The following is a 20,679-nucleotide window of genomic DNA, read 5'->3' on the forward strand; positions in this document are numbered from 1 at the left end:
AACCCACTGTGGAGACATAGCAAAAGATTGCCGCAGGGAAGACATTTTCCAGAAACTCTGGAAGCTTTGTCGATGACAGTTCTGCGGTGTGCGTGTGTTCAAGCTGTGCACAACGCGTTTTGAATCTGCATAATCACACCCTCCATCCCCATTGTGACAGCACGTGAAGGTTCCGTGTGACAAAGCAAGCTCCATTTCCAGCTCCCTATTCCAAAAATCCATTTAATATATGGTCCCCAAATAGGGGACGTATCCGAGAAGAACAGACACTACGCTTGATCTTGAGCCATTTGGCCGAGAAGCGATGATCAGAAATGGTTTGCCACTTGGGCCGCCCCAAGGCCTACAACTGAAACCCACTGTGGAGACATAGCAAAAGATTGCCGCAGGGAAGACATTTTCCAGAAACTCTGGAAGCTCTGTAGATGACAGTTCTGCGGTGTGCGTGTGTTCAAGCTGTGCACAACGCGTTTTGAATCTGCATAACCACACCCTCCATCCACATTGTGACAGCACGTGAAGGTTCCGTGCGACAAAGCAAGCTCCATTTCCAGCTCCCTATTCCAAAAATCCATTTAATATATGGTCCCCAAATAGGGGACGTATCAGATAAGAACAGACACTACGCTTGATCTTGAGCCATTTGGCCGAGAAGCGATGATCAGAAATGGTGTGCCACTTGGGCCGCACCAAGGCCTACAACCGAAACCCACTGTGGAGACATAGCAAAAGATTGCCGCAGGGAAGACATTTTCCAGAAACTCTGGAAGTTCTGTAGATGACAGTTCTGCGGTGTGCGTGTGTTCAAGCTGTGCACAACGCGTTTTGAATCTGCATAACCACACCCTCCATCCCCATTGTGACAGCAAGTGAAGGTTCCGTGCGACAAAGCAAGCTCCATTTCCAGTTCCCTATTCCAAAAATCTATTTAATATATGGTCCCCAAATAGGGTACGTATCAGATAAGAACAGACACTACGCTTGATCTTGAGCCATTTGGCCGAGAAGCGATGATCAGAAATGGTTTGCCACTTGGGCCGCACCAAGGCCTACAACCGAAACCCACTGTGGAGACATAGCAAAAGATTGCCGCAGGGAAGACATTTTCCAGAAACTCTGGAAGCTCTGTAGATGACAGTTCTGCGGTGTGCGTGTGTTCAAGCTGTATACAACGCGTTTCGAATCTGCATAACCACACCCTCCATCCCCATTGTGACAGCACGTGAAGGTTCCGTGCGACAAAGCAAGCTCCATTGCCAGCTCCCTATTCCAAAAATCCATTTAATATATGGTCCCCAAATAGGGGACGTATCAGATAAGAACAGACTCTACGCTTGATCTTGAGCCATTTGGCCGAGAAGCGATGATCAGAAATGGTTTGCCATTTGGGCCGCACCAAGGCCTACAACCGAAACCCACTGTGGAGACATAGCAAAAGATTGCCGCAGGGAAGACATTTTCCAGAAACTCTGGAAGCTCTGTAGATGACAGTTCTGCGGTGTGCGTGTGTTCAAGCTGTGCACAACGCGTTTTGAATCTGCATAACCACACCCTCCATCCCCATTGTGACAGCACGTGAAGGTTCCGTGCGACAAAGCAAGCTCCATTTCCAGCATCCTATTCCAAAAATCCATTTAATATATGGTCCCCAAATAGGGGACGTATCAGATAAGAACAGACTCTACGCTTGATCTTGAGCCATTTGGCCGAGATGCGATGATCAGAAATGGTTTGCCACTTGGGCCGCACCAAGGCCTACAACCGAAACCCACTGTGGGGACATAGCAAAAGATTGCCGCAGGGAAGACATTTTCCAGAAACTCTGGAAGCTCTGTAGATGACAGTTCTGTGGTGTGCGTGTGTTCAAGCTGTGCACAACGCGTTTTGAATCTGCATAACCACACCCTCCATCCCCATTGTGACAGCACGTGAAGGTTCCGTGCGACGAAGCAAGCTCCATTTCCAGCTCCCTATTCCAAAAATCCATTTAATATATGGTCCCCAAATAGGGGACGTATCAGATAAGAACAGACACTACGCTTGATCTTGAGCCATTTGGCCGAGAAGCGATGATCAGAAATGGTTTGCCACTTGGGCCACACCAAGGCCTACAACCGAAACCCACTGTGGAGACATAGCAAAAGATTGCCGCAGGGAAGACATTTTCCAGAAACTCTGGAAGCTCTGTAGATGACAGTTCTGCGGTGTGCGTGTGTTCAAGCTGTGCACAACGCGTTTTGAATCTGCATAACCACACCCTCCATCCCCATTGTGACAGCACGTGAAGGTTCCGTGCGACAAAGCAAGCTCCATTTCCAGCTCCCTATTCCAAAAATCTATTTAATATATGGTCCCCAAATAGGGGACGTATCAGATAAGAACAGACACTACTCTTGATCTTGAGCCATTTGGCCGAGAAGCGATGATCAGAAATGGTTTGCCACTTGGGCCGCACCAAGGCCTACAACCGAAACCCACTGTGGAGACATAGCAAAAGATTGCCGCAGGGAAGACATTTTCCAAAAACTCTGGAAGCTCTGTAGATGACAGTTCTGCGGTGTGCGTGTGTTCAAGCTGTGCACAACGCGTTTTGAATCTGCATAACCACACCCTCCATCCCCATTGTGACAGCACGTGAAGGTTCCGTGTGACAAAGCAAGCTCCATTTCCAGCTCCCTATTCCAAAAATCCATTTAATATATGGTCCCCAAATAGGGGACGTATCAGATAAGAACAGACACTACGCTTAAACTTGAGCCATTTGGCCGACAAGCGATGATCAGAAATGGGCTGCCACTTGGGCCGCACCAAGGCCTAAAACCGAAACCCACTGTGGAGACATAGCAAAAGATTGCCGCAGGGAAGACATTTTCCAGAAACTCTGGAAGCTCTGTCGATGACAGTTCTGCGGTGTGCGTGTGTTCAAGCTGTGCACAACGCGTTTTGAATCTGCATAACCACACCCTCCATCCCCATTGTGACAGCACATGAAGGTTCCGTGCGACAAAGCAAGCTCCATTTCCAGCTCCCTATTCCAAAAATCTATTTAATATATGGTCCCCAAATAGGGGACGTATCAGATAAGAACAGACACTACGCTTGATCTTGAGCCATTTGGCCGAGAAGCGATGATCAGAAATGGTTTGCCACTTGGGCCGCACCAAGGCCTACAACCGAAACCCACTGTGGAGACATAGCAAAAGATTGCCGCAGGGAAGACATTTTCCAGAAACTCTGGAAGTTCTGTAGATGATAGTTCTGCGGTGTGCGTGTGTTCAAGCTGTGCACAACGCGTTTTGAATCTGCATAACCACACCCTCCATCCCCATTGTGACAGCACGTGAAGGTTCCGTGCGACAAAGCAAGTTCCATTTCCAACTCCCTATTCCAAAAATCTATTTAATATATGGTCCCCAAATAGGGGACGTATCAGATAAGAACAGACACTACGCTTGATCTTGAGCCATTTGGCCGAGAAGCGATGATCAGAAATGGTTTGCCACTTGGGCCGCACCAAGGCCTACAACCGAAACCCACTGTGGAGACAAGCTGTGCACAATGCGTTTTGAATCTGCATAACCACACCCTCCATCCCCATTGTGACAGCACGTGAAGGTTCCATGCGACAAAGCAAGCTCCATTTCCAGCTCCCTATTCCAAAAATCTATTTAATATATGGTCCCCAAATAGGGGACGTATCAGATAAGAACAGACACTACGCTTGATCTTGAGCCATTTGGCCGAGAAGCGATGATCAGAAATGGTTTGCCACTTGGGCCGCACCAAGGCCTACAACCGAAACCCACTGTGGAGACATAGCAAAAGATTGCCGCAGGGAAGACATTTTCCAGAAACTCTGGAAGCTCTGTAGATGACAGTTCTGCGGTGTGCGTGTGTTCAAGCTGTGCACAACGCGTTTTGAATCTGCATAACCACACCCTCCATCCCCATTGTGACAGCACGTGAAGGTTCCGTGCGACAAAGCAAGCTCCATTTCCAGCTCCCTATTCCAAAAATCTATTTAATATATGGTCCCCAAATAGGGGACGTATCAGATAAGAACAGACACTACGCTTGATCTTGAGCCATTTGGCCGAGAAGCGATGATCAGAAATGGTTCGCCATTTGGGCAGCACCAAGGCCTACAACCGAAACCCACTGTGGAGACATAGCAAAAGATTGCCGCAGGGAAGACATTTTCCAGAAACTCTGGAAGCTCTGTAGATGACAGTTCTGCGGTGTGCGTGTGTTCAAGCTGTGCACAACGCGTTTTGAATCTGCATAACCACACCCTCCATCCCCATTGTGACAGCACGTGAAGGTTCCGTGCGACAAAGCAAGCTCCATTTCCAGCATCCTATTCCAAAAATCCATTTAATATATGGTCCCCAAATAGGGGACGTATCAGATAAGAACAGACTCTACGCTTGATCTTGAGCCATTTGGCCGAGAAGCGATGATCAGAAATGGTTTGCCACTTGGGCCGCACCAAGGCCTACAACCGAAACCCACTGTGGAGACTTAGCAAAAGATTGCCGCAGGGAAGACATTTTCCAGAAACTCTGGAAGCTCTGTAGATGACAGTTCTGCGGTGTGCGTGTGTTCAAGCTGTGCACAACGCGTTTCGAATCTGCATAACCACACCCTCCATCCCCATTGTGACAGCACGTGAAGGTTCCGTGTGACAAAGCAAGCTCCATTTCCAGCTCCCTATTCCAAAAATCCATTTAATATATGGTCCCCAAATAGGGGACGTATCAGATAAGAACAGACACTACGCTTGATCTTGAGCCATTTGGCCGAGAAGCGATGATCAGAAATGGTTTGCCACTTGGGCCGCACCAAGGCCTACAACCGAAACCCACTGTGGAGACATAGCAAAAGATTGCCGCAGGGAAGACATTTTCCAGAAACTCTGGAAGCTTTGTCGATGACAGTTCTGCGGTGTGCGTGTGTTCAAGCTGTGCACAACGCGTTTTGAATCTGCATAATCACACCCTCCATCCCCATTGTGACAGCACGTGAAGGTTCCGTGTGACAAAGCAAGCTCCATTTCCAGCTCCCTATTCCAAAAATCCATTTAATATATGGTCCCCAAATAGGGGACGTATCCGAGAAGAACAGACACTACGCTTGATCTTGAGCCATTTGGCCGAGAAGCGATGATCAGAAATGGTTTGCCACTTGGGCCGCCCCAAGGCCTACAACTGAAACCCACTGTGGAGACATAGCAAAAGATTGCCGCAGGGAAGACATTTTCCAGAAACTCTGGAAGCTCTGTAGATGACAGTTCTGCGGTGTGCGTGTGTTCAAGCTGTGCACAACGCGTTTTGAATCTGCATAACCACACCCTCCATCCCCATTGTGACAGCACGTGAAGGTTCCGTGCGACAAAGCAAGCTCCATTTCCAGCTCCCTATTCCAAAAATCCATTTAATATATGGTCCCCAAATAGGGGACGTATCAGATAAGAACAGACACTACGCTTGATCTTGAGCCATTTGGCCGAGAAGCGATGATCAGAAATGGTGTGCCACTTGGGCCGCACCAAGGCCTACAACCGAAACCCACTGTGGAGACATAGCAAAAGATTGCCGCAGGGAAGACATTTTCCAGAAACTCTGGAAGTTCTGTAGATGACAGTTCTGCGGTGTGCGTGTGTTCAAGCTGTGCACAACGCGTTTTGAATCTGCATAACCACACCCTCCATCCCCATTGTGACAGCAAGTGAAGGTTCCGTGCGACAAAGCAAGCTCCATTTCCAGTTCCCTATTCCAAAAATCTATTTAATATATGGTCCCCAAATAGGGTACGTATCAGATAAGAACAGACACTACGCTTGATCTTGAGCCATTTGGCCGAGAAGCGATGATCAGAAATGGTTTGCCACTTGGGCCGCACCAAGGCCTACAACCGAAACCCACTGTGGAGACATAGCAAAAGGTTGCCGCAGGGAAGACATTTTCCAGAAACTCTGGAAGCTCTGTAGATGACAGTTCTGCGGTGTGCGTGTGTTCAAGCTGTATACAACGCGTTTCGAATCTGCATAACCACACCCTCCATCCCCATTGTGACAGCACGTGAAGGTTCCGTGCGACAAAGCAAGCTCCATTGCCAGCTCCCTATTCCAAAAATCCATTTAATATATGGTCCCCAAATAGGGGACGTATCAGATAAGAACAGACTCTACGCTTGATCTTGAGCCATTTGGCCGAGAAGCGATGATCAGAAATGGTTTGCCATTTGGGCCGCACCAAGGCCTACAACCGAAACCCACTGTGGAGACATAGCAAAAGATTGCCGCAGGGAAGACATTTTCCAGAAACTCTGGAAGCTCTGTAGATGACAGTTCTGCGGTGTGCGTGTGTTCAAGCTGTGCACAACGCGTTTTGAATCTGCATAACCACACCCTCCATCCCCATTGTGACAGCACGTGAAGGTTCCGTGCGACAAAGCAAGCTCCATTTCCAGCATCCTATTCCAAAAATCCATTTAATATATGGTCCCCAAATAGGGGACGTATCAGATAAGAACAGACTCTACGCTTGATCTTGAGCCATTTGGCCGAGATGCGATGATCAGAAATGGTTTGCCACTTGGGCCGCACCAAGGCCTACAACCGAAACCCACTGTGGAGACATAGCAAAAGATTGCCGCAGGGAAGACATTTTCCAGAAACTCTGGAAGCTCTGTAGATGACAGTTCTGTGGTGTGCGTGTGTTCAAGCTGTGCACAACGCGTTTTGAATCTGCATAACCACACCCTCCATCCCCATTGTGACAGCACGTGAAGGTTCCGTGCGACGAAGCAAGCTCCATTTCCAGCTCCCTATTCCAAAAATCCATTTAATATATGGTCCCCAAATAGGGGACGTATCAGATAAGAACAGACACTACGCTTGATCTTGAGCCATTTGGCCGAGAAGCGATGATCAGAAATGGTTTGCCACTTGGGCCACACCAAGGCCTACAACCGAAACCCACTGTGGAGACATAGCAAAAGATTGCCGCAGGGAAGACATTTTCCAGAAACTCTGGAAGCTCTGTAGATGACAGTTCTGCGGTGTGCGTGTGTTCAAGCTGTGCACAACGCATTTTGAATCTGCATAACCACACCCTCCATCCCCATTGTGACAGCACGTGAAGGTTCCGTGCGACAAAGCAAGCTCCATTTCCAGCTCCCTATTCCAAAAATCTATTTAATATATGGTCCCCAAATAGGGGACGTATCAGATAAGAACAGACACTACACTTGATCTTGAGCCATTTGGCCGAGAAGCGATGATCAGAAATGGTTTGCCACTTGGGCCGCACCAAGGCCTACAACCGAAACCCACTGTGGAGACATAGCAAAAGATTGCCGCAGGGAAGACATTTTCCAAAAACTCTGGAAGCTCTGTAGATGACAGTTCTGCGGTGTGCGTGTGTTCAAGCTGTGCACAACGCGTTTTGAATCTGCATAACCACACCCTCCATCCCCATTGTGACAGCACGTGAAGGTTCCGTGTGACAAAGCAAGCTCCATTTCCAGCTCCCTATTCCAAAAATCCATTTAATATATGGTCCCCAAATAGGGGACGTATCAGATAAGAACAGACACTACGCTTAAACTTGAGCCATTTGGCCGACAAGCGATGATCAGAAATGGGTTGCCACTTGGGCCGCACCAAGGCCTAAAACCGAAACCCACTGTGGAGACATAGCAAAAGATTGCCGCAGGGAAGACATTTTCCAGAAACTCTGGAAGCTCTGTCGATGACAGTTCTGCGGTGTGCGTGTGTTCAAGCTGTGCACAACGCGTTTTGAATCTGCATAACCACACCCTCCATCCCCATTGTGACAGCACATGAAGGTTCCGTGCGACAAAGCAAGCTCCATTTCCAGCTCCCTATTCCAAAAATCTATTTAATATATGGTCCCCAAATAGGGGACGTATCAGATAAGAACAGACACTACGCTTGATCTTGAGCCATTTGGCCGAGAAGCGATGATCAGAAATGGTTTGCCACTTGGGCCGCACCAAGGCCTACAACCGAAACCCACTGTGGAGACATAGCAAAAGATTGCCGCAGGGAAGACATTTTCCAGAAACTCTGGAAGTTCTGTAGATGATAGTTCTGCGGTGTGCGTGTGTTCAAGCTGTGCACAACGCGTTTTGAATCTGCATAACCACACCCTCCATCCCCATTGTGACAGCACGTGAAGGTTCCGTGCGACAAAGCAAGCTCCATTTCCAACTCCCTATTCCAAAAATCTATTTAATATATGGTCCCCAAATAGGGGACGTATCAGATAAGAACAGACACTACGCTTGATCTTGAGCCATTTGGCCGAGAAGCGATGATCAGAAATGGTTTGCCACTTGGGCCGCACCAAGGCCTACAACCGAAACCCACTGTGGAGACAAGCTGTGCACAATGCGTTTTGAATCTGCATAACCACACCCTCCATCCCCATTGTGACAGCACGTGAAGGTTCCATGCGACAAAGCAAGCTCCATTTCCAGCTCCCTATTCCAAAAATCTATTTAATATATGGTCCCCAAATAGGGGACGTATCAGATAAGAACAGACACTACGCTTGATCTTGAGCCATTTGGCCGAGAAGCGATGATCAGAAATGGTTTGCCACTTGGGCCGCACCAAGGCCTACAACCGAAACCCACTGTGGAGACAAGCTGTGCACAATGCGTTTTGAATCTGCATAACCACACCCTCCATCCCCATTGTGACAGCACGTGAAGGTTCCATGCGACAAAGCAAGCTCCATTTCCAGCTCCCTATTCCAAAAATCTATTTAATATATGGTCCCCAAATAGGGGACGTATCAGATAAGAACAGACACTACGCTTGATCTTGAGCCATTTGGCCGAGAAGCGATGATCAGAAATGGTTTGCCACTTGGGCCGCACCAAGGCCTACAACCGAAACCCACTGTGGAGACATAGCAAAAGATTGCCGCAGGGAAGACATTTTCCAGAAACTCTGGAAGCTCTGTAGATGACAGTTCTGCGGTGTGCGTGTGTTCAAGCTGTGCACAACGCGTTTTGAATCTGCATAACCACACCCTCCATCCCCATTGTGACAGCACGTGAAGGTTCCGTGCGACAAAGCAAGCTCCATTTCCAGCTCCCTATTCCAAAAATCTATTTAATATATGGTCCCCAAATAGGGGACGTATCAGATAAGAACAGACACTACGCTTGATCTTGAGCCATTTGGCCGAGAAGCGATGATCAGAAATGGTTCGCCATTTGGGCCGCACCAAGGCCTACAACCGAAACCCACTGTGGAGACATAGCAAAAGATTGCCGCAGGGAAGACATTTTCCAGAAACTCTGGAAGCTCTGTAGATGACAGTTCTGCGGTGTGCGTGTGTTCAAGCTGTGCACAACGCGTTTTGAATCTGCATAACCACACCCTCCATCCCCATTGTGACAGCACGTGAAGGTTCCGTGCGACAAAGCAAGCTCCATTTCCAGCATCCTATTCCAAAAATCCATTTAATATATGGTCCCCAAATAGGGGACGTATCAGATAAGAACAGACTCTACGCTTGATCTTGAGCCATTTGGCCGAGAAGCGATGATCAGAAATGGTTTGCCACTTGGGCCGCACCAAGGCCTACAACCGAAACCCACTGTGGAGACTTAGCAAAAGATTGCCGCAGGGAAGACATTTTCCAGAAACTCTGGAAGCTCTGTAGATGACAGTTCTGCGGTGTGCGTGTGTTCAAGCTGTGCACAACGCGTTTCGAATCTGCATAACCACACCCTCCATCCCCATTGTGACAGCACGTGAAGGTTCCGTGTGACAAAGCAAGCTCCATTTCCAGCTCCCTATTCCAAAAATCCATTTAATATATGGTCCCCAAATAGGGGACGTATCAGATAAGAACAGACACTACGCTTGATCTTGAGCCATTTGGCCGAGAAGCGATGATCAGAAATGGTTTGCCACTTGGGCCGCACCAAGGCCTACAACCGAAACCCACTGTGGAGACATAGCAAAAGATTGCCGCAGGGAAGACATTTTCCAGAAACTCTGGAAGCTCTGTAGATGACAGTTCTGCGGTGTGCGTGTGTTCAAGCTGTGCACAACGCGTTTTGAATCTGCATAACCACACCCTCCATCCCCATTGTGACAGCACGTGAAGGTTCCGTGCGACGAAGCAAGCTCCATTTCCAGCTCCCTATTCCAAAAATCCATTTAATATATGGTCCCCAAATAGGGGACGTATCAGATAAGAACAGACACTACGCTTGATCTTGAGCCATTTGGCCGAGAAGCGATGATCAGAAATGGTTTGCCACTTGGGCCACACCAAGGCCTACAACCGAAACCCACTGTGGAGACATAGCAAAAGATTGCCGCAGGGAAGACATTTTCCAGAAACTCTGGAAGCTCTGTAGATGACAGTTCTGCGGTGTGCGTGTGTTCAAGCTGTGCACAACGCGTTTTGAATCTGCATAACCACACCCTCCATCCCCATTGTGACAGCACGTGAAGGTTCCGTGCGACAAAGCAAGCTCCATTTCCAGCTCCCTATTCCAAAAATCTATTTAATATATGGTCCCCAAATAGGGGACGTATCAGATAAGAACAGACACTACACTTGATCTTGAGCCATTTGGCCGAGAAGCGATGATCAGAAATGGTTTGCCACTTGGGCCGCACCAAGGCCTACAACCGAAACCCACTGTGGAGACATAGCAAAAGATTGCCGCAGGGAAGACATTTTCCAAAAACTCTGGAAGCTCTGTAGATGACAGTTCTGCGGTGTGCGTGTGTTCAAGCTGTGCACAACGCGTTTTGAATCTGCATAACCACACCCTCCATCCCCATTGTGACAGCACGTGAAGGTTCCGTGTGACAAAGCAAGCTCCATTTCCAGCTCCCTATTCCAAAAATCCATTTAATATATGGTCCCCAAATAGGGGACGTATCAGATAAGAACAGACACTACGCTTAAACTTGAGCCATTTGGCCGACAAGCGATGATCAGAAATGGGTTGCCACTTGGGCCGCACCAAGGCCTAAAACCGAAACCCACTGTGGAGACATAGCAAAAGATTGCCGCAGGGAAGACATTTTCCAGAAACTCTGGAAGCTCTGTCGATGACAGTTCTGCGGTGTGCGTGTGTTCAAGCTGTGCACAACGCGTTTTGAATCTGCATAACCACACCCTCCATCCCCATTGTGACAGCACATGAAGGTTCCGTGCGACAAAGCAAGCTCCATTTCCAGCTCCCTATTCCAAAAATCTATTTAATATATGGTCCCCAAATAGGGGACGTATCAGATAAGAACAGACACTACGCTTGATCTTGAGCCATTTGGCCGAGAAGCGATGATCAGAAATGGTTTGCCACTTGGGCCGCACCAAGGCCTACAACCGAAACCCACTGTGGAGACATAGCAAAAGATTGCCGCAGGGAAGACATTTTCCAGAAACTCTGGAAGTTCTGTAGATGATAGTTCTGCGGTGTGCGTGTGTTCAAGCTGTGCACAACGCGTTTTGAATCTGCATAACCACACCCTCCATCCCCATTGTGACAGCACGTGAAGGTTCCGTGCGACAAAGCAAGCTCCATTTCCAACTCCCTATTCCAAAAATCTATTTAATATATGGTCCCCAAATAGGGGACGTATCAGATAAGAACAGACACTACGCTTGATCTTGAGCCATTTGGCCGAGAAGCGATGATCAGAAATGGTTTGCCACTTGGGCCGCACCAAGGCCTACAACCGAAACCCACTGTGGAGACAAGCTGTGCACAATGCGTTTTGAATCTGCATAACCACACCCTCCATCCCCATTGTGACAGCACGTGAAGGTTCCATGCGACAAAGCAAGCTCCATTTCCAGCTCCCTATTCCAAAAATCTATTTAATATATGGTCCCCAAATAGGGGACGTATCAGATAAGAACAGACACTACGCTTGATCTTGAGCCATTTGGCCGAGAAGCGATGATCAGAAATGGTTTGCCACTTGGGCCGCACCAAGGCCTACAACCGAAACCCACTGTGGAGACAAGCTGTGCACAATGCGTTTTGAATCTGCATAACCACACCCTCCATCCCCATTGTGACAGCACGTGAAGGTTCCATGCGACAAAGCAAGCTCCATTTCCAGCTCCCTATTCCAAAAATCTATTTAATATATGGTCCCCAAATAGGGGACGTATCAGATAAGAACAGACACTACGCTTGATCTTGAGCCATTTGGCCGAGAAGCGATGATCAGAAATGGTTTGCCACTTGGGCCGCACCAAGGCCTACAACCGAAACCCACTGTGGAGACATAGCAAAAGATTGCCGCAGGGAAGACATTTTCCAGAAACTCTGGAAGCTCTGTAGATGACAGTTCTGCGGTGTGCGTGTGTTCAAGCTGTGCACAACGCGTTTTGAATCTGCATAACCACACCCTCCATCCCCATTGTGACAGCACGTGAAGGTTCCGTGCGACAAAGCAAGCTCCATTTCCAGCTCCCTATTCCAAAAATCTATTTAATATATGGTCCCCAAATAGGGGACGTATCAGATAAGAACAGACACTACGCTTGATCTTGAGCCATTTGGCCGAGAAGCGATGATCAGAAATGGTTCGCCATTTGGGCCGCACCAAGGCCTACAACCGAAACCCACTGTGGAGACATAGCAAAAGATTGCCGCAGGGAAGACATTTTCCAGAAACTCTGGAAGCTCTGTAGATGACAGTTCTGCGGTGTGCGTGTGTTCAAGCTGTGCACAACGCGTTTTGAATCTGCATAACCACACCCTCCATCCCCATTGTGACAGCACGTGAAGGTTCCGTGCGACAAAGCAAGCTCCATTTCCAGCATCCTATTCCAAAAATCCATTTAATATATGGTCCCCAAATAGGGGACGTATCAGATAAGAACAGACTCTACGCTTGATCTTGAGCCATTTGGCCGAGAAGCGATGATCAGAAATGGTTTGCCACTTGGGCCGCACCAAGGCCTACAACCGAAACCCACTGTGGAGACTTAGCAAAAGATTGCCGCAGGGAAGACATTTTCCAGAAACTCTGGAAGCTCTGTAGATGACAGTTCTGCGGTGTGCGTGTGTTCAAGCTGTGCACAACGCGTTTCGAATCTGCATAACCACACCCTCCATCCCCATTGTGACAGCACGTGAAGGTTCCGTGTGACAAAGCAAGCTCCATTTCCAGCTCCCTATTCCAAAAATCCATTTAATATATGGTCCCCAAATAGGGGACGTATCAGATAAGAACAGACACTACGCTTGATCTTGAGCCATTTGGCCGAGAAGCGATGATCAGAAATGGTTTGCCACTTGGGCCGCACCAAGGCCTACAACCGAAACCCACTGTGGAGACATAGCAAAAGATTGCCGCAGGGAAGACATTTTCCAGAAACTCTGGAAGCTCTGTAGATGACAGTTCTGCGGTGTGCGTGTGTTCAAGCTGTGCACAACGCGTTTTGAATCTGCATAACCACACCCTCCATCCCCATTGTGACAGCACGTGAAGGTTCCGTGCGACGAAGCAAGCTCCATTTCCAGCTCCCTATTCCAAAAATCCATTTAATATATGGTCCCCAAATAGGGGACGTATCAGATAAGAACAGACACTACGCTTGATCTTGAGCCATTTGGCCGAGAAGCGATGATCAGAAATGGTTTGCCACTTGGGCCACACCAAGGCCTACAACCGAAACCCACTGTGGAGACATAGCAAAAGATTGCCGCAGGGAAGACATTTTCCAGAAACTCTGGAAGCTCTGTAGATGACAGTTCTGCGGTGTGCGTGTGTTCAAGCTGTGCACAACGCGTTTTGAATCTGCATAACCACACCCTCCATCCCCATTGTGACAGCACGTGAAGGTTCCGTGCGACAAAGCAAGCTCCATTTCCAGCTCCCTATTCCAAAAATCTATTTAATATATGGTCCCCAAATAGGGGACGTATCAGATAAGAACAGACACTACACTTGATCTTGAGCCATTTGGCCGAGAAGCGATGATCAGAAATGGTTTGCCACTTGGGCCGCACCAAGGCCTACAACCGAAACCCACTGTGGAGACATAGCAAAAGATTGCCGCAGGGAAGACATTTTCCAAAAACTCTGGAAGCTCTGTAGATGACAGTTTTGCGGTGTGCGTGTGTTCAAGCAGTGCACAACGCGTTTTGAATCTGCATAACCACACCCTCCATCCCCATTGTGACAGCACGTGAAGGTTCCGTGTGACACAGCAAGCTCCATTTCCAGCTCCCTATTCCAAAAATCTATTTAATATATGGTCCCCAAATAGGGGACGTATCAGATAAGAACAGACACTACGCTTGATCTTGAGCCATTTGGCCGAGAAGCGATGATCAGAAATGGTTTGCCACTTGGGCCGCACCAAGGCCTACAACCGAAACCCACTGTGGAGACATAGCAAAAGATTGCCGCAGGGAAGACATTTTCCAAAAACTCGGGAAGCTCTGTAGATGACAGTTCTGCGGTGTGCGTGTGTTCAAGCTGTGCACAACACGTTTTGAATCTGCATAACCACACCCTCCATCCCCATTGTGACAGCACGTGAAGGTTCCGTGTGACAAAGCAAGCTCCATTTCCAGCTCCCTATTCCAAAAATCCATTTAATATATGGTCCCCAAATAGGGGACGTATCAGATAAGAACAGACACTACGCTTGATCTTGAGCCATTTGGCCGAGAAGCGATGATCAGAAATGGTTTGCCACTTGGGCCGCACCAAGGCCTAAAACCGAAACCCACTGTGGAGACATAGCAAAAGATTGCCGCAGGGAAGACATTTTCCAGAAACTCTGGAAGCTCTGTCGATGACAGTTCTGCGGTGTGCGTGTGTTCAAGCTGTGCACAACGCGTTTTGAATCTGCATAACCACACCCTCCATCCCCATTGTGACAGCACGTGAAGGTTCCGTGCGACAAAGCAAGCTCCATTTCCAGCTCCCTATTCCAAAAATCTATTTAATATATGGTCCCCAAATAGGGGACGTATCAGATAAGAACAGACACTACGTTTGATCTTGAGCCATTTGGCCGAGAAGCGATGATCAGAAATGGTTTGCCACTTGGGCCGCACCAAGGCCTACAACCGAAACCCACTGTGGAGACATAGCAAAAGATTGCCGCAGGGAAGACATTTTCCAGAAACTCTGGAAGCTCTGTCGATGACAGTTCTGCAGTGTGCGTGTGTTCAAGCTGTGCACAACGCGTTTTGAATCTGCATAACCACACCCTCCATCCCCATTGTGACAGCACGTGAAGGTTCCGTGTGACAAAGCAAGCTCCATTTCCAGCTCCCTATTCCAAAAATCCATTTAATATATGGTCCCCAAATAGGGGACGTATCAGATAAGAACAGACACTACGCTTGATCTTGAGCCATTTGGCCGAGAAGCGATGATCAGAAATGGTTTGCCACTTGGGCCGCACCAAGGCCTACAACCGAAACCCACTGTGGAGACATAGCAAAAGATTGCCGCAGGGAAGACATTTTCCAGAAACTCTGGAAGTTCTGTAGATGATAGTTCTGCGGTGTGCGTGTGTTCAAGCTGTGCACAACGCGTTTTGAATCTGCATAACCACACCCTCCATCCCCATTGTGACAGCACGTGAAGGTTCCGTGTGACAAAGCAAGCTCCATTTCCAGCTCCCTATTCCAAAAATCCATTTAATATATGGTCCCCAAATAGGGGACGTATCAGATAAGAACAGACACTACGCTTGATCTTGAGCCATTTGGCCGAGAAGCGATGATCAGAAATGGTTTGCCACTTGGGCCGCACCAAGGCCTACAACCGAAACCCACTGTGGAGACATAGCAAAAGATTGCCGCAGGGAAGACATTTTCCAGAAACTCTGGAAGTTCTGTAGATGATAGTTCTGCGGTGTGCGTGTGTTCAAGCTGTGCACAACGCGTTTTGAATCTGCATAACCACACCCTCCATCCCCATTGTGACAGCACGTGAAGGTTCCGTGCGACAAAGCAAGCTCCATTTCCAGCTCCCTATTCCAAAAATCTATTTAATATATGGTCCCCAAATAGGGGACATATCAGATAAGAGCAGACACTACGCTTGATCTTGAGCCATTTGGCCAAGAAGCGATGATCAGAAATGGTTTGCCACTTGGGCCGCACCAAGGCCTACAACCGAAACCCACTGTGGAGACATAGCAAAAGATTGCCGCAGGGAAGACATTTTCCAGAAACTCTGGAAGCTCTGTCGATGACAGTTCTGCGGTGTGCGTGTGTTCAAGCTGTGCACAACGCGTTTTGAATCTGCATAACCACACCCTCCATCCCCATTGTGACAGCATGTGAAGGTTCCGTCCGACGAAGCAAGCTCCATTTCCAGCTCCGTTTTCCAAAAATCCATTTAATATATGGTCCCCAAATAGGGGACGTATCAGATAAGAACAGACACTACGCTTGATCTTGAGCCATTTGGCCGAGAAGCGATGATCAGAAATGGTTTGCCACTTGGGCCGCACCAAGGCCTAAAACCGAAACCCACTGTGGAGACATAGCAAAAGATTGCCGCAGGGAAGACATTTTCCAGAAACTCTGGAAGCTCTGTCGATGACAGTTCTGCGGTGTGCGTGTGTTCAAGCTGTGCACAACGCGTTTTGAATCTGCATAACCACACCCTCCATCCCCATTGTGACAGCACGTGAAGGTTCCGTGCGACAAAGCAAGCTCCATTTCCAGCTCCCTATTCCAAAAATCTATTTAATATATGGTCCCCAAATAGGGGACGTATCAGATAAGAACAGACACTACGCTTGATCTTGAGCCATTTGGCCGAGAAGCGATGATCAGAAATGGTTTGCCACTTGGGCCGCACCAAGGCCTACAACCGAAACCCACTGTGGAGACATAGCAAAAGATTGCCGCAGGGAAGACATTTTCCAAAAACTCTGGAAGCTCTGTAGATGACAGTTCTGCGGTGTGCGTGTGTTCAAGCTGTGCACAACGCGTTTTGAATCTGCATAACCACACCCTCCATCCCCATTGTGACAGCACGTGAAGGTTCCGTGTGACAAAGCAAGCTCCATTTCCAGCTCCCTATTCCAAAAATCCATTTAATATATGGTCCCCAAATAGGGGACGTATCAGATAAGAACAGACACTACGCTTGATCTTGAGCCATTTGGCCGAGAAGCGATGATCAGAAATGGTTTGCCACTTGGGCCGCACCAAGGCCTAAAACCGAAACCCACTGTGGAGACATAGCAAAAGATTGCCGCAGGGAAGACATTTTCCAGAAACTCTGGAAGCTCTGTCGATGACAGTTCTGCGGTGTGCGTGTGTTCAAGCTGTGCACAACGCGTTTTGAATCTGCATAACCACACCCTCCATCCCCATTGTGACAGCACGTGAAGGTTCCGTGCGACAAAGCAAGCTCCATTTCCAGCTCCCTATTCCAAAAATCTATTTAATATATGGTCCCCAAATAGGGGACGTATCAGATAAGAACAGACACTACGCTTGATCTTGAGCCATTTGGCCGAGAAGCGATGATCAGAAATGGTTTGCCACTTGGGCCGCACCAAGGCCTACAACCGAAACCCACTGTGGAGACATAGCAAAAGATTGCCGCAGGGAAGACATTTTCCAAAAACTCTGGAAGCTCTGTAGATGACAGTTCTGCGGTGTGCGTGTGTTCAAGCTGTGCACAACGCGTTTTGAATCTGCATAACCACACCCTCCATCCCCATTGTGACAGCACGTGAAGGTTCCGTGTGACAAAGCAAGCTCCATTTCCAGCTCCCTATTCCAAAAATCCATTTAATATATGGTCCCCAAATAGGGGACGTATCAGATAAGAACAGACACTACGCTTGATCTTGAGCCATTTGGCCGAGAAGCGATGATCAGAAATGGTTTGCCACTTGGGCCGCACCAAGGCCTAAAACCGAAACCCACTGTGGAGACATAGCAAAAGATTGCCGCAGGGAAGACATTTTCCAGAAACTCTGGAAGCTCTGTCGATGACAGTTCTGCGGTGTGCGTGTGTTCAAGCTGTGCACAACGCGTTTTGAATCTGCATAACCACACCCTCCATCCCCATTGTGACAGCACGTGAAGGTTCCGTGCGACAAAGCAAGCTCCATTTCCAGCTCCCTATTCCAAAAATCTATTTAATATATGGTCCCCAAATAGGGGACGTATCAGATAAGAACAGACACTACGCTTGATCTTGAGCCATTTGGCCGAGAAGCGATGATCAGAAATGGTTTGCCACTTGGGCCGCACCAAGGCCTACAACCGAAACCCACTGTGGAGACATAGCAAAAGATTGCCGCAGGGAAGACATTTTCCAGAAACTCTGGAAGCTCTGTAGATGACAGTTCTGCGGTGTGCGTGTGTTCAAGCTGTGCACAACGCGTTTTGAATCTGCATAACCACACCCTCCATCCCCATTGTGACAGCACGTGAAGGTTCCGTGCGACGAAGCAAGCTCCATTTCCAGCTCCCTATTCCAAAAATCCATTTAATATATGGTCCCCAAATAGGGGACGTATCAGATAAGAACAGACACTACGCTTGATCTTGAGCCATTTGGCCGAGAAGCGATGATCAGAAATGGTTTGCCACTTGGGCCACACCAAGGCCTACAACCGAAACCCACTGTGGAGACATAGCAAAAGATTGCCGCAGGGAAGACATTTTCCAGAAACTCTGGAAGCTCTGTAGATGACAGTTCTGCGGTGTGCGTGTGTTCAAGCTGTGCACAACGCGTTTTGAATCTGCATAACCACACCCTCCATCCCCATTGTGACAGCACGTGAAGGTTCCGTGCGACAAAGCAAGCTCCATTTCCAGCTCCCTATTCCAAAAATCTATTTAATATATGGTCCCCAAATAGGGGACGTATCAGATAAGAACAGACACTACACTTGATCTTGAGCCATTTGGCCGAGAAGCGATGATCAGAAATGGTTTGCCACTTGGGCCGCACCAAGGCCTACAACCGAAACCCACTGTGGAGACATAGCAAAAGATTGCCGCAGGGAAGACATTTTCCAAAAACTCTGGAAGCTCTGTAGATGACAGTTCTGCGGTGTGCGTGTGTTCAAGCTGTGCACAACGCGTTTTGAATCTGCATAACCACACCCTCCATCCCCATTGTGACAGCACGTGAAGGTTCCGTGTGACAAAGCAAGCTCCATTTCCAGCTCCCTATTCCAAAAATCCATTTAATATATGGTCCCCAAATAGGGGACGTATCAGATAAGAACAGACACTACGCTTAAACTTGAGCCATTTGGCCGACAAGCGATGATCAGAAATGGGTTGCCACTTGGGCCGCACCAAGGCCTAAAACCGAAACCCACTGTGGAGACATAGCAAAAGATTGCCGCAGGGAAGACATTTTCCAGAAACTCTGGAAGCTCTGTCGATGACAGTTCTGCGGTGTGCGTGTGTTCAAGCTGTGCACAACGCGTTTTGAATCTGCATAACCACACCCTCCATCCCCATTGTGACAGCACATGAAGGTTCCGTGCGACAAAGCAAGCTCCATTTCCAGCTCCCTATTCCAAAAATCTATTTAATATATGGTCCCCAAATAGGGGACGTATCAGATAAGAACAGACACTACGCTTGATCTTGAGCCATTTGGCCGAGAAGCGATGATCAGAAATGGTTTGCCACTTGGGCCGCACCAAGGCCTACAACCGAAACCCACTGTGGAGACATAGCAAAAGATTGCCGCAGGGAAGACATTTTCCAGAAACTCTGGAAGTTCTGTAGATGATAGTTCTGCGGTGTGCGTGTGTTCAAGCTGTGCACAACGCGTTTTGAATCTGCATAACCACACCCTCCATCCCCATTGTGACAGCACGTGAAGGTTCCGTGCGACAAAGCAAGCTCCATTTCCAACTCCCTATTCCAAAAATCTATTTAATATATGGTCCCCAAATAGGGGACGTATCAGATAAGAACAGACACTACGCTTGATCTTGAGCCATTTGGCCGAGAAGCGATGATCAGAAATGGTTTGCCACTTGGGCCGCACCAAGGCCTACAACCGAAACCCACTGTGGAGACAAGCTGTGCACAATGCGTTTTGAATCTGCATAACCACACCCTCCATCCCCATTGTGACAGCACGTGAAGGTTCCATGCGACAAAGCAAGCTCCATTTCCAGCTCCCTATTCCAAAAATCTATTTAATATATGGTCCCCAAATAGGGGACGTATCAGATAAGAACAGACACTACGCTTGATCTTGAGCCATTTGGCCGAGAAGCGATGATCAGAAATGGTTTGCCACTTGGGCCGCACCAAGGCCTACAACCGAAACCCACTGTGGAGACAAGCTGTGCACAATGCGTTTTGAATCTGCATAACCACACCCTCCATCCCCATTGTGACAGCACGTGAAGGTTCCATGCGACAAAGCAAGCTCCATTTCCAGCTCCCTATTCCAAAAATCTATTTAATATATGGTCCCCAAATAGGGGACGTATCAGATAAGAACAGACACTACGCTTGATCTTGAGCCATTTGGCCGAGAAGCGATGATCAGAAATGGTTTGCCACTTGGGCCGCACCAAGGCCTACAACCGAAACCCACTGTGGAGACATAGCAAAAGATTGCCGCAGGGAAGACATTTTCCAGAAACTCTGGAAGCTCTGTAGATGACAGTTCTGCGG

At 48.2% G+C, this 20,679-nt stretch overlaps 60 pseudogenes; all 60 read right to left on the minus strand.

The window, feature by feature from the left end:
- Nucleotides 1-127: 127 nt before the first annotated feature.
- Nucleotides 128-306, minus strand: LOC143762696 (U2 spliceosomal RNA; annotated as a pseudogene).
- A 177-nt stretch (nucleotides 307-483) lies between these two features.
- LOC143818812 (U2 spliceosomal RNA) lies at nucleotides 484-659 on the minus strand (annotated as a pseudogene).
- A 176-nt stretch (nucleotides 660-835) lies between these two features.
- LOC143762283 (U2 spliceosomal RNA) lies at nucleotides 836-1,012 on the minus strand (annotated as a pseudogene).
- Nucleotides 1,013-1,189: 177 nt separating this feature from the next.
- Nucleotides 1,190-1,365, minus strand: LOC143762166 (U2 spliceosomal RNA; annotated as a pseudogene).
- A 177-nt stretch (nucleotides 1,366-1,542) lies between these two features.
- Nucleotides 1,543-1,718, minus strand: LOC143762829 (U2 spliceosomal RNA; annotated as a pseudogene).
- Nucleotides 1,719-1,895: 177 nt separating this feature from the next.
- LOC143818746 (U2 spliceosomal RNA) lies at nucleotides 1,896-2,071 on the minus strand (annotated as a pseudogene).
- Nucleotides 2,072-2,248: 177 nt separating this feature from the next.
- Nucleotides 2,249-2,424, minus strand: LOC143759814 (U2 spliceosomal RNA; annotated as a pseudogene).
- Nucleotides 2,425-2,601: 177 nt separating this feature from the next.
- LOC143763187 (U2 spliceosomal RNA) lies at nucleotides 2,602-2,777 on the minus strand (annotated as a pseudogene).
- Nucleotides 2,778-2,954: 177 nt separating this feature from the next.
- Nucleotides 2,955-3,130, minus strand: LOC143818927 (U2 spliceosomal RNA; annotated as a pseudogene).
- Nucleotides 3,131-3,307: 177 nt separating this feature from the next.
- Nucleotides 3,308-3,483, minus strand: LOC143762543 (U2 spliceosomal RNA; annotated as a pseudogene).
- Nucleotides 3,484-3,576: 93 nt separating this feature from the next.
- Nucleotides 3,577-3,752, minus strand: LOC143761350 (U2 spliceosomal RNA; annotated as a pseudogene).
- Nucleotides 3,753-3,929: 177 nt separating this feature from the next.
- On the minus strand, nucleotides 3,930-4,105 carry LOC143759787 (U2 spliceosomal RNA; annotated as a pseudogene).
- Nucleotides 4,106-4,282: 177 nt separating this feature from the next.
- LOC143761906 (U2 spliceosomal RNA) lies at nucleotides 4,283-4,458 on the minus strand (annotated as a pseudogene).
- A 177-nt stretch (nucleotides 4,459-4,635) lies between these two features.
- On the minus strand, nucleotides 4,636-4,811 carry LOC143761174 (U2 spliceosomal RNA; annotated as a pseudogene).
- Nucleotides 4,812-4,985: 174 nt separating this feature from the next.
- LOC143762697 (U2 spliceosomal RNA) lies at nucleotides 4,986-5,164 on the minus strand (annotated as a pseudogene).
- Nucleotides 5,165-5,341: 177 nt separating this feature from the next.
- On the minus strand, nucleotides 5,342-5,517 carry LOC143760069 (U2 spliceosomal RNA; annotated as a pseudogene).
- A 176-nt stretch (nucleotides 5,518-5,693) lies between these two features.
- Nucleotides 5,694-5,870, minus strand: LOC143762284 (U2 spliceosomal RNA; annotated as a pseudogene).
- A 177-nt stretch (nucleotides 5,871-6,047) lies between these two features.
- LOC143762167 (U2 spliceosomal RNA) lies at nucleotides 6,048-6,223 on the minus strand (annotated as a pseudogene).
- Nucleotides 6,224-6,400: 177 nt separating this feature from the next.
- Nucleotides 6,401-6,576, minus strand: LOC143762831 (U2 spliceosomal RNA; annotated as a pseudogene).
- Nucleotides 6,577-6,753: 177 nt separating this feature from the next.
- On the minus strand, nucleotides 6,754-6,929 carry LOC143818747 (U2 spliceosomal RNA; annotated as a pseudogene).
- A 177-nt stretch (nucleotides 6,930-7,106) lies between these two features.
- LOC143761855 (U2 spliceosomal RNA) lies at nucleotides 7,107-7,282 on the minus strand (annotated as a pseudogene).
- A 177-nt stretch (nucleotides 7,283-7,459) lies between these two features.
- LOC143763189 (U2 spliceosomal RNA) lies at nucleotides 7,460-7,635 on the minus strand (annotated as a pseudogene).
- A 177-nt stretch (nucleotides 7,636-7,812) lies between these two features.
- On the minus strand, nucleotides 7,813-7,988 carry LOC143818928 (U2 spliceosomal RNA; annotated as a pseudogene).
- A 177-nt stretch (nucleotides 7,989-8,165) lies between these two features.
- On the minus strand, nucleotides 8,166-8,341 carry LOC143760420 (U2 spliceosomal RNA; annotated as a pseudogene).
- A 93-nt stretch (nucleotides 8,342-8,434) lies between these two features.
- On the minus strand, nucleotides 8,435-8,610 carry LOC143761351 (U2 spliceosomal RNA; annotated as a pseudogene).
- A 93-nt stretch (nucleotides 8,611-8,703) lies between these two features.
- Nucleotides 8,704-8,879, minus strand: LOC143761352 (U2 spliceosomal RNA; annotated as a pseudogene).
- A 177-nt stretch (nucleotides 8,880-9,056) lies between these two features.
- Nucleotides 9,057-9,232, minus strand: LOC143759788 (U2 spliceosomal RNA; annotated as a pseudogene).
- A 177-nt stretch (nucleotides 9,233-9,409) lies between these two features.
- On the minus strand, nucleotides 9,410-9,585 carry LOC143761907 (U2 spliceosomal RNA; annotated as a pseudogene).
- Nucleotides 9,586-9,762: 177 nt separating this feature from the next.
- Nucleotides 9,763-9,938, minus strand: LOC143761176 (U2 spliceosomal RNA; annotated as a pseudogene).
- A 177-nt stretch (nucleotides 9,939-10,115) lies between these two features.
- Nucleotides 10,116-10,291, minus strand: LOC143818748 (U2 spliceosomal RNA; annotated as a pseudogene).
- Nucleotides 10,292-10,468: 177 nt separating this feature from the next.
- On the minus strand, nucleotides 10,469-10,644 carry LOC143761867 (U2 spliceosomal RNA; annotated as a pseudogene).
- A 177-nt stretch (nucleotides 10,645-10,821) lies between these two features.
- Nucleotides 10,822-10,997, minus strand: LOC143763190 (U2 spliceosomal RNA; annotated as a pseudogene).
- Nucleotides 10,998-11,174: 177 nt separating this feature from the next.
- Nucleotides 11,175-11,350, minus strand: LOC143818930 (U2 spliceosomal RNA; annotated as a pseudogene).
- Nucleotides 11,351-11,527: 177 nt separating this feature from the next.
- LOC143760421 (U2 spliceosomal RNA) lies at nucleotides 11,528-11,703 on the minus strand (annotated as a pseudogene).
- Nucleotides 11,704-11,796: 93 nt separating this feature from the next.
- On the minus strand, nucleotides 11,797-11,972 carry LOC143761353 (U2 spliceosomal RNA; annotated as a pseudogene).
- Nucleotides 11,973-12,065: 93 nt separating this feature from the next.
- Nucleotides 12,066-12,241, minus strand: LOC143761355 (U2 spliceosomal RNA; annotated as a pseudogene).
- Nucleotides 12,242-12,418: 177 nt separating this feature from the next.
- Nucleotides 12,419-12,594, minus strand: LOC143759789 (U2 spliceosomal RNA; annotated as a pseudogene).
- A 177-nt stretch (nucleotides 12,595-12,771) lies between these two features.
- Nucleotides 12,772-12,947, minus strand: LOC143761908 (U2 spliceosomal RNA; annotated as a pseudogene).
- Nucleotides 12,948-13,124: 177 nt separating this feature from the next.
- LOC143761177 (U2 spliceosomal RNA) lies at nucleotides 13,125-13,300 on the minus strand (annotated as a pseudogene).
- Nucleotides 13,301-13,477: 177 nt separating this feature from the next.
- Nucleotides 13,478-13,653, minus strand: LOC143818749 (U2 spliceosomal RNA; annotated as a pseudogene).
- A 177-nt stretch (nucleotides 13,654-13,830) lies between these two features.
- LOC143761878 (U2 spliceosomal RNA) lies at nucleotides 13,831-14,006 on the minus strand (annotated as a pseudogene).
- A 177-nt stretch (nucleotides 14,007-14,183) lies between these two features.
- LOC143761710 (U2 spliceosomal RNA) lies at nucleotides 14,184-14,359 on the minus strand (annotated as a pseudogene).
- Nucleotides 14,360-14,536: 177 nt separating this feature from the next.
- Nucleotides 14,537-14,712, minus strand: LOC143761178 (U2 spliceosomal RNA; annotated as a pseudogene).
- Nucleotides 14,713-14,889: 177 nt separating this feature from the next.
- On the minus strand, nucleotides 14,890-15,065 carry LOC143762048 (U2 spliceosomal RNA; annotated as a pseudogene).
- Nucleotides 15,066-15,242: 177 nt separating this feature from the next.
- Nucleotides 15,243-15,418, minus strand: LOC143761179 (U2 spliceosomal RNA; annotated as a pseudogene).
- A 177-nt stretch (nucleotides 15,419-15,595) lies between these two features.
- On the minus strand, nucleotides 15,596-15,771 carry LOC143761180 (U2 spliceosomal RNA; annotated as a pseudogene).
- A 177-nt stretch (nucleotides 15,772-15,948) lies between these two features.
- Nucleotides 15,949-16,124, minus strand: LOC143762028 (U2 spliceosomal RNA; annotated as a pseudogene).
- Nucleotides 16,125-16,299: 175 nt separating this feature from the next.
- On the minus strand, nucleotides 16,300-16,477 carry LOC143759553 (U2 spliceosomal RNA; annotated as a pseudogene).
- A 177-nt stretch (nucleotides 16,478-16,654) lies between these two features.
- Nucleotides 16,655-16,830, minus strand: LOC143759790 (U2 spliceosomal RNA; annotated as a pseudogene).
- A 177-nt stretch (nucleotides 16,831-17,007) lies between these two features.
- LOC143761181 (U2 spliceosomal RNA) lies at nucleotides 17,008-17,183 on the minus strand (annotated as a pseudogene).
- A 177-nt stretch (nucleotides 17,184-17,360) lies between these two features.
- On the minus strand, nucleotides 17,361-17,536 carry LOC143759791 (U2 spliceosomal RNA; annotated as a pseudogene).
- A 177-nt stretch (nucleotides 17,537-17,713) lies between these two features.
- LOC143761183 (U2 spliceosomal RNA) lies at nucleotides 17,714-17,889 on the minus strand (annotated as a pseudogene).
- Nucleotides 17,890-18,066: 177 nt separating this feature from the next.
- LOC143759792 (U2 spliceosomal RNA) lies at nucleotides 18,067-18,242 on the minus strand (annotated as a pseudogene).
- A 177-nt stretch (nucleotides 18,243-18,419) lies between these two features.
- On the minus strand, nucleotides 18,420-18,595 carry LOC143818750 (U2 spliceosomal RNA; annotated as a pseudogene).
- Nucleotides 18,596-18,772: 177 nt separating this feature from the next.
- Nucleotides 18,773-18,948, minus strand: LOC143761889 (U2 spliceosomal RNA; annotated as a pseudogene).
- A 177-nt stretch (nucleotides 18,949-19,125) lies between these two features.
- Nucleotides 19,126-19,301, minus strand: LOC143763191 (U2 spliceosomal RNA; annotated as a pseudogene).
- Nucleotides 19,302-19,478: 177 nt separating this feature from the next.
- LOC143818931 (U2 spliceosomal RNA) lies at nucleotides 19,479-19,654 on the minus strand (annotated as a pseudogene).
- Nucleotides 19,655-19,831: 177 nt separating this feature from the next.
- LOC143760422 (U2 spliceosomal RNA) lies at nucleotides 19,832-20,007 on the minus strand (annotated as a pseudogene).
- A 93-nt stretch (nucleotides 20,008-20,100) lies between these two features.
- On the minus strand, nucleotides 20,101-20,276 carry LOC143761356 (U2 spliceosomal RNA; annotated as a pseudogene).
- Nucleotides 20,277-20,369: 93 nt separating this feature from the next.
- LOC143761357 (U2 spliceosomal RNA) lies at nucleotides 20,370-20,545 on the minus strand (annotated as a pseudogene).
- Nucleotides 20,546-20,679: the final 134 nt, after the last annotated feature.

The sequence above is a fragment of the Ranitomeya variabilis genome, chromosome 3, assembly GCF_051348905.1.
Source record: "Ranitomeya variabilis isolate aRanVar5 chromosome 3, aRanVar5.hap1, whole genome shotgun sequence".
Classification (NCBI taxonomy): domain Eukaryota; kingdom Metazoa; phylum Chordata; class Amphibia; order Anura; family Dendrobatidae; genus Ranitomeya; species Ranitomeya variabilis.